Source organism: Triticum aestivum, chromosome 3D (assembly GCF_018294505.1).
Source record: "Triticum aestivum cultivar Chinese Spring chromosome 3D, IWGSC CS RefSeq v2.1, whole genome shotgun sequence".
Classification (NCBI taxonomy): domain Eukaryota; kingdom Viridiplantae; phylum Streptophyta; class Magnoliopsida; order Poales; family Poaceae; genus Triticum; species Triticum aestivum.
In genome coordinates this window covers 521,874,063-521,882,438 of record NC_057802.1, presented here as the reverse complement: position 1 = coordinate 521,882,438, position 8,376 = coordinate 521,874,063, and positions in this window count along the sequence as shown.

Sequence of the window (8,376 nt, the reverse complement as noted above, 5' to 3'; positions counted from 1 at the left end):
TGGGTGCGAGGCGTTGGGCTCTAGCTGAACCCGAGCGAGGCGTTGGGCTCTAACTGAACTCGAGCGATTGCACTGCAGGCTACGCGTTAATGAACCCGAGCGATCGATCGATGGCTGTTAACTGAACCCGATCGAGCGATTCCTTCGCTACTGCTGCTAACTGAAGCCGATCGATGCTGCCTCTGGATGAACAGTGAGCGTTGCTGGGGGGTTTGGATGAACAGTTCCCTGTGGGGGTGGATGAACAGGACCCCGTGGTGTTGCCTCTGGATGAACAGGACCCCGATCGATCGAGCCGGTTGGGGCTGGATGAACAGGACTCCGTGGAGGGCTGGATGAACAGGACCACCCCGTGGAGGGCTGGATGAACAGGACCACCCCGTGGAGGGCTGGATGAACAGTAGACGGTGGAGGGCTGGATGAACAGTAGCCCGTGGAGGGGTGGTTGAAGAGGAGCCCGTGGAGAGGGCTGGTTGAACAGTAGCCGATGAAGTATCGTGCGGTGGAGGCTGGATGAACAGGAGCCCGTGGATGAACAGTCGCAGGTGGAGGCTGGAGGAGGTCACCGGTGGATGAACAGTAGCCCGTGGAGGCTGGAGGGGGTCGACGGTGGAGATGACAGTATCCCGTGGAGTCCTGTTTTGCGGTACGCCACACCCCTCCCGATGAACAGGACCCCCGTTTCGACCGTAGCGCTCCAACACAAGTCCATTTCGACCGTAGGAGGTCCGTTTCCTTTGTTTTGCGGTACGCCAGACCCCTCCCGATGAACAGGATCCCGTTTCGAACATGGCCGGTCGAACACAAGGCCGTTTCCTCCATTCTGTGGTACGCCAGGCCTCGTTTCCATCGGTAGTTCCGTCCAAGCCGGTTGGCTCCCACGCGTTCTGTTGCCTCCCGATGAACACGACGCATTCCGTTGCCTCCCCATGAACACGACGACGACGCAGTTTCTCCGTTCCGACCGGGCCATGTACATGAGCCCTAGCCGTTCGAACGCGCGAGTAGGCGTTCGAGACCCCGCCCGTATGTACGTACGTGGCCGTATTTACTTTCTTGCACCCTGGCCGCTGTACGTACGTGTACATGCTACATGCGTGCCTCTACTACAAAACGTGCGTGCTTCTACATCGAACAGTACGTACGTACACGTTCGCGACCAGAATAACAACTCTACGTAAGCTTCGATCAGGTGGGTCCTGACAGTCAGGCACTTCCTTGCGTGCGAAGATGTAGCTGGTGGGTTCCAACCGTTAGGGGGGCGAATCGTTTTTTTTGCCCGGACGCACTTCTTGCGTGCGAAGATGTAGCTGGTAGGTCCCAGCAGTCAGGGGGGAATTTTTTTTCACAAAATACGGTGGCCCGTCCGGTGGGTCCCTGCTGTCAGGTGCAGGAATAATTATTTTCCGCGTAATAAGGAGGCATTTCCTTGCGGCTGCCGTGGACCCAGCTGTCAGCCTCTCCATGTACAGTACTCTTCCGATGGAAGTCGGTCGTTGACCACATTGACCACGCCGCGCCGAGAGCACCAAGGTGGTGGATGACGGCGAGGCCTAGGAAGGGGACGACACGGAGCATGGGAAGACGCGGCAGTGGATGCCCACGCGGAGAGGAGTACGAGGGTTCACTGGTTCGGCTGCGGTGTGAGGCTGCCGTCGCCGCAGAATGACAGGGGGTGTGGGTGAGTAGAGGGATGGCCTGGTAACTGGTGGAAGTAGTAGGGGGCGGTGAGGCCTCCGCGGCATCACAGCCGGCCACGTGAGGCAGGAGCATGCGAGACGACCGGCGCTGCTTTGGGTGGCTGTGTTGACACCAGATTTTGGCACGGTCAAGAACTTATATAAGATGGCCTAAAATGGAGAACTGATCTACATGAAAGAGTTCCGTATTGTTGATATGAACATCTTTGAAGTTTGGGTCATCGCCGTCCGATTTCATCTCGAAGGCCGAAACTATGCTCAAAGTACTAAGATCTTATATTCAGAGTACAGTTTGGCCGATTAAGCCCCCAAGACGACTTTGAATGGAAAAATGATCTACACAGGTTGTCTTCGTCTCGTCGAATCGATCGATTTTGATATAAAAATAGTCCAAATCCGAGTTCGTATGAAAAAGTTAGAGCAATCGGAGTGCAGCCCTGTCACGAGGCGATATGTGGCGCGCCCTACCACACACATGTGTGATGGGTAGCGCGAGGGAATAGCCTGTTTTGCGCGACCGATTTGACCCTCAAGATGTCCTCTGATCAAAACACGTTCAATATTAAAGTTGTTCGTCTCGTCGAAACGGTCAAGATTGCTTTTGGGCTCGTTTCCATCTAAGATCGTTTACCACCACAAAAAAGACCCGCAAGGTGCAGCTAGTTTAAACCGAACAGTTTTGAAAAGTTTGGACAAAACCAATCCGAATTTGACTAGGGTTTTGGACGTGAATCCAAGCCTTTTCCTTGCACGGGAAGTCCAGCTGCCTCTTATATATCTAAGGGGTGACGGCCGATTAAACAACACACAATCAATCAAATCATCTACCACTTTTTACCTTTACTTTTATCCTCTCCCTTGTTCTTCTCTTCCTCATTCTTCGTTCATTCTTCTTCATTGTAGGGCGACGAACCTCGAGGCCCTAGGGGCGGTCAGGCCGACCTAGGGCAGCCCATAGCTGCCGCATGCCCTGACGGGGTCCCTCCCGGGCGTGTGGGGTTTTGGGTCATCAAAAGCGCCCGCCGCATTGCTTGCGTACCGCGCTTCCGGACGGGTCTCCTTCGACGTGAGCTGCGGTGCATCACCCTCGGCGTTGGAGGTACACCGTGACGTGTTCGTGTGCGAACACACTTTTTGACGACTCCGCTGGGGACGAAGCTTTGAACGGTCTCGAGCCCGTTCTTGCTATGAAAAGATCGTCATCTAGGGTTTGCAATCTACAAAGGTAATATGAATACCCAATTCCCTACTGTAGATGCAAATAATTCATATGGTGTTACTAGATCGTTCAATGAGTATACTCTATCGGTCAACCCTAGTTGTTTCAATAATGCATCTAATTACATGCAAAGGCCGATTCAAAGTAATTTACATGCTTCAACTTCTTATGATACTAGTAACATGCACCCTATGTACTCCAACTCTCATGCATCGGCAACCACAGAAATCGTTATGCCGATAAACAACATGATGAGTTTGGTCAATCAAGTTGAAACACCTCTTGTAGGAACTTCCAATAGCATGCGACAAAGTGTTTCACCTTTTTATTCATCGGCAACTAATTTGCAATATACTACTTCAACCATGCCGATGGATGGGAGAATCGGCCATGCTACTACTAGCTATTCGGCCAATTACTCTCAACCGTCATATGCTACACCTCATCTTAGTAATTTTTCAGCACCATACACAACTGTAGATGTTCATAATTCGGCTTCACACCTTCCTGGTCATAGCCGAATAAATGTAAATTTTACAGGAGAGGTTGTGCCCAATATTGTAGAAGATGAGGTAGTAGTGGCTGCATTGAAGAGTTTAGCCCAAAATAAGAGGATTAGTGCTCTTTGCCTTGAACAACATGAAAAGGGGCTATTTCCTGATTATGCCGCAATAAAAGCTAGAGTTTTGCAAGAAGATGAATCTTTGCCAATTGATAAAATTGGCGAGCAAAAATATGGTTTTACAACAATGCATATGCCTTCACCTAGTACTACATCATATTATACACCCCCTACACTATTGCAAAATTTCGGCAACACCCGTGTGTCATTGCCGAAAGAATCTAAAAACATTGGGGGCAATCATATCCGGAGTGGGCTGAAATTGAGAAACAACTTAAAGCCAACTTTGCCGCTCGCCGCCAGAAACAAATAGAAAAAGAATTGGCTCAGATAAAAGAAGCATTGCCAATTGGTAGTATCAATGAAAAGAAGGATGATTCGGAACTTGAAAGTGCTTCGGTTGAAAAATCCGAATCAAGTAGTATATATTACAAATCCATCAAATCCAAAGAGGCAAGCATTATTGAGGAAGGGCATGGAAAGCATAGCAAAACAACCATGCTTGATTTTTCTGAAGTTAATGGAACCTACTTCCTGCCCTATGAATTCCGTGCCGTAGAAATTGACAAGCCTCAAGGACAAGAGCAAGTAGCCAAACAAAGTTCGGCTGATAAGGATCTTCAAGGTAACGATGCACGGAATAAAGAAAAATATGATGAAAAGGCGTTGGAGAGTCATCCAAAGACGAAACTAGATATTTCTCAAGTCACACCACGATCATGCTCTCCCAACGTATTTAAAGAGGTATGCATAGCGAGTAATTTACCTATTTTCAGATTTGGTCGCAACTTCATTGTGGATGCATCTATAAGAAATATTCTCATAAGTAATTTTGAAAGACCAACGAAGAAGGGTAATTTACTTGTTAGCAATAAAATTGTTATGGAACATATCGGTCAACCCATTACGCCATTTATAAAGACCGATAATGACTTATTGTTACAGCCAAAGCTTTCCCCGTTGCTTTGTCTAAAGTTCATATCTATTTGGGTAGCTTTGCTTATTTCTTACTTGGCTTATACTTGGTCTCAATTGAGACATGTATGTTCTAACTATTTTCGTTTCAGAAATTTAAAGCCAAGGTTAAAATCTTCTGAGCAAACCGATGCGAGTATAGTTTCTTATCCAAAGACATCGGAGATAGAGTACAAAACACAGTGCATAGCCGAATGGGGTAATGCAAAATCTAAACCATTCGGTTGCTTAACTCCAAAGACGTTCTCACAACAAGATCGGCTAGAAAATAAGAAAATTACCTTCAATTCCAATATGTGTGATCAAATCTTTGATTTATTGTTGAGAAATAATTATATTAGAATTTTTGATCACCATGTTGAGCCATCTGTCCAGGGAAGAATGTACTGTAAGTTGCATGATTCGTCCAAGCATAATTTTGAGGATTGCAACATGTTTCGTCAAATAATTAAATCGGCCAATTATAAAGGACGATTAAAGTTTGTTGAGACACCAAGAGATGACCAGTCTATTCCGATTGGTCCCGATGGCAGAAAGTTTTTGCATCGGCTGCTTCAAGTCAATCCACTTAAATAGAAGGTAAAAACTGCAGGTGATGAGACCAAACTTTCAAGTAAAGAAGTTGTTGAATAGCATAATGAACATAATCTTGAGGGCGAGAGTTCCATTGAAGCTACAATGGAGACGCCAGGGACTGGGGCAGCAAGCAAATCCAATGATCGACAAAAGCAAATGAAAAGAAAACAAAGGCCGAAATAAGCGCAAGTGTAAGAGATCAAAAATCACCTTCACTGAACTATTGGATAAATATCAAAAGAAGAGTGAATAGAAGAATATTTATCGGCCAAATCATGCAAAGAAACCAAGATCACCCCCAAGGTGCAAATATGAGGATTGGCATTGGCAAAGTGAGAATTTTAATGCAACATATTCATATCCTTATTTTGGGCCGCGAATGCCTATGCCGTGGATGCCTCCCTATGCTCATATAGATCCATATCCATCATGGGACAGGTATGATACAAGGGCACATTCTCCATCTTATTTTAGACCATCTCATCAATATTACGCAGCTCCAAGAAGATCAACATTTGAACAATCACATGTTAAAGACCGTTTGAATCATAAGGAATCGATCCATAGCTCAAGGAAGAAGAAAGAGGTGGTCAAGCAAGTTTACCGTGTTAAGAGAGATGGTCGTAAGAGTGCAACTTCAGATTCGATCTCAAATGAAAAAGAGCCAATTAATGTGTTGACATTGGCTACTAAAGACAATGAGACAAAGCAACCAATTATTGAGAGTCGAAGTGCCAAATCTGAAGAAAAGAAGTTGAGCGTGCACAAGGCCAAAAAGGAATTGCCATTGGTCAAAACAGAATCATAGCCGAGATGCCTGCTCGGCTTATCGTATTGGCAAAAAAAGAAATTATAAAAACTTAGTGCACAAGAACTTGAAGAAAGGAACACGGCATGGGTTCCCAAAGGAAGTGCTCAAAATAAGAATTATGTGCAAGCTTCCATTACAAGAAATGCGGCAAAGGTGAAGAAGGAAAAGAGTGAAAACTATGAAGGACCAAGCCGAAGGTTTCAACATCTTTGGTCTACACATTATCCATATTCTTCAACTATGCCATTAATGCCTATGCCATGGAATTCGTCATCAGGTATGATTAGTAACCTTCAATGGGCTTATTTTAATCCATGGATGCAATATAATTTCTTACATCATGAATGGGTATTACCAAGTCACTATACATTTGATTAGCTACAAGTTTGTTGCTGATCCAAAGGGCCGAAATACTTGATTTGTCATTTCATTTGTTTATTTTATGCTATATGTGCTTTGAATGAAGTTTACATGGTAATGGCTGATATTTATCTATCGTCCTAAGAGTATGTCAATGCATGGCCGGTGTAATATTCTAACATCATCCTTAGTTCGATTGGAGAGCGAGACAAGGTACGTGCTCATGAAAATTTATATGTATGCCTATATTACGATTGAATGGAGTTGAGACATCATGACCGATGTCATTGAATATATGCTGCATAGACCAATTCATAGCTGCAGAACTGGTTAGTGGGCTTATACTTTGTTTGGATATGATTTGGCTTATGCATCTTTGAGATCTATAAAAGGTCAAATCATGGCTGATTTTATTACTGAACATCGGATTAATGTCTATTGATATTAGCCTGGTCTCTTTAGTACTATGGAGATTATGTTTTGATGGTTCAATTCATAGCAATGGCCAAAGTGTTGGTGTTGTTTATATATCTCTTTATGGTACTATTTTTGAAGCCTCATGCCGCTTAGAATATTTTTATGCACGATTAATCAAGGCCGAATATGCATTGTTATTCGGATTGACTCGTTTACTTGCTATAGGTGCTATACATATTGAGGCTTTTGGTGATTCGTTATGAGTAGTGCAACAAATATCCAAGGGTTATCAATGTTTTGACGAATCACTTATAGTTTATCTTGGGGTATGTCTAGATGCAAAATTTACCTTGGGTTGCATTAAAATTGTTCATATATTCCGTCATGGTGTATTGCACATCTATCAATAGCTGATGCTTATTCTTGCCAACATAGGTAAGGCCGAATTGGATCTCACCACCTTGGCCACTAATAAAATTTTTCTACAGGCAAAGCAAGGATTGGAGGAAGTTCATTCTTGATTATATGCAAAATCCTAGCAAAAGGGTGAATAATATGGTTCGGAGGATGGCTTTGAGATACATATCTATGGAACCTTATCGTCGGATTGTTATATAAGTTGAGAAATTTCACCCAAGTTGCATCAAGAGGTTCAAATAAGCAACGACCGATATAAACTTATCGTCCTAAGCATATGCAAAATGGCCGATGGAGTCTTGACATCGTCCTTAGAGCAAGCTACGTGCAAGTTACTTTTCGGCACACAAGCTTTGCCGAAAAACAGGGGGGCATGTGTTGACACCAGATTTTGGCACGGTCAAGAACTTATTTAAGATGGCCTCAAATGGAGAAGTGATCTACATGAAAGAGTTCCGTATTGTTGATATGAACATCTTTGAAGTTTGGGTCATCGCCGTCCGACTTTATCTCGAAGGCCGAAACTATGCTCAAAGTACTAAGATCTTATATTCAGAGTACAGTTTGGCCGATTAAGCCCCCAAGACAACCTCAAATGGAAAAATGATCTACACGGGTTGTCTTCGCCTCGTCGAAGTGATCGATTTTTATATAAAAGTCATCCAAATCCAAGTTCGTATGAAAGAGTTAGAGCAATCGGAGTGCAGCCCTGTCACGAGGCGAGATGTGGCGCGCCCCACCAGACACATGTCTGATGGGTGGCGCGAGGGAATAGTCTGTTTTGCGCGACCGATTTGACCCTCAAGATACCTCTGATCAAAAAACGTTCAATATTAAAGTTGTTCGTCTCGTCGAAACGGTCAAGATTGCTTTTGGGCTCGTTTCCATCTGAGATCGTTTACCACCACAAAAAGACCCGCAAGGTGCTGCCAGTTTAAACCGAACAGTTTTGAAAAGTTCGGACAAAACCAATCCGAATTTGACTAGGGTTTTGGAATTGAATCCAAGCCATTTCCTTGCACGGGAAGTCCAGCCACCTCTTATATATCTAAGGGGTGACGGCCGATTGAACAACACACAATCGATCAAATCATCTACCACTTTTTACCTTTACTTTTATCCTCTCCCTTGTTCTTCTTCTTCCTCGTTCTTCGTTCGTTCTTCATTCGTTCTTCTTCATTGCAGGGCGGCGAACCTCGAGGCCCTAGGGGCGGTCAAGCCGACCTAGGGCAGCCCATAGCCGCCGCATGCCCTGACGGGGTCCCTCCCAGGCGTGTGG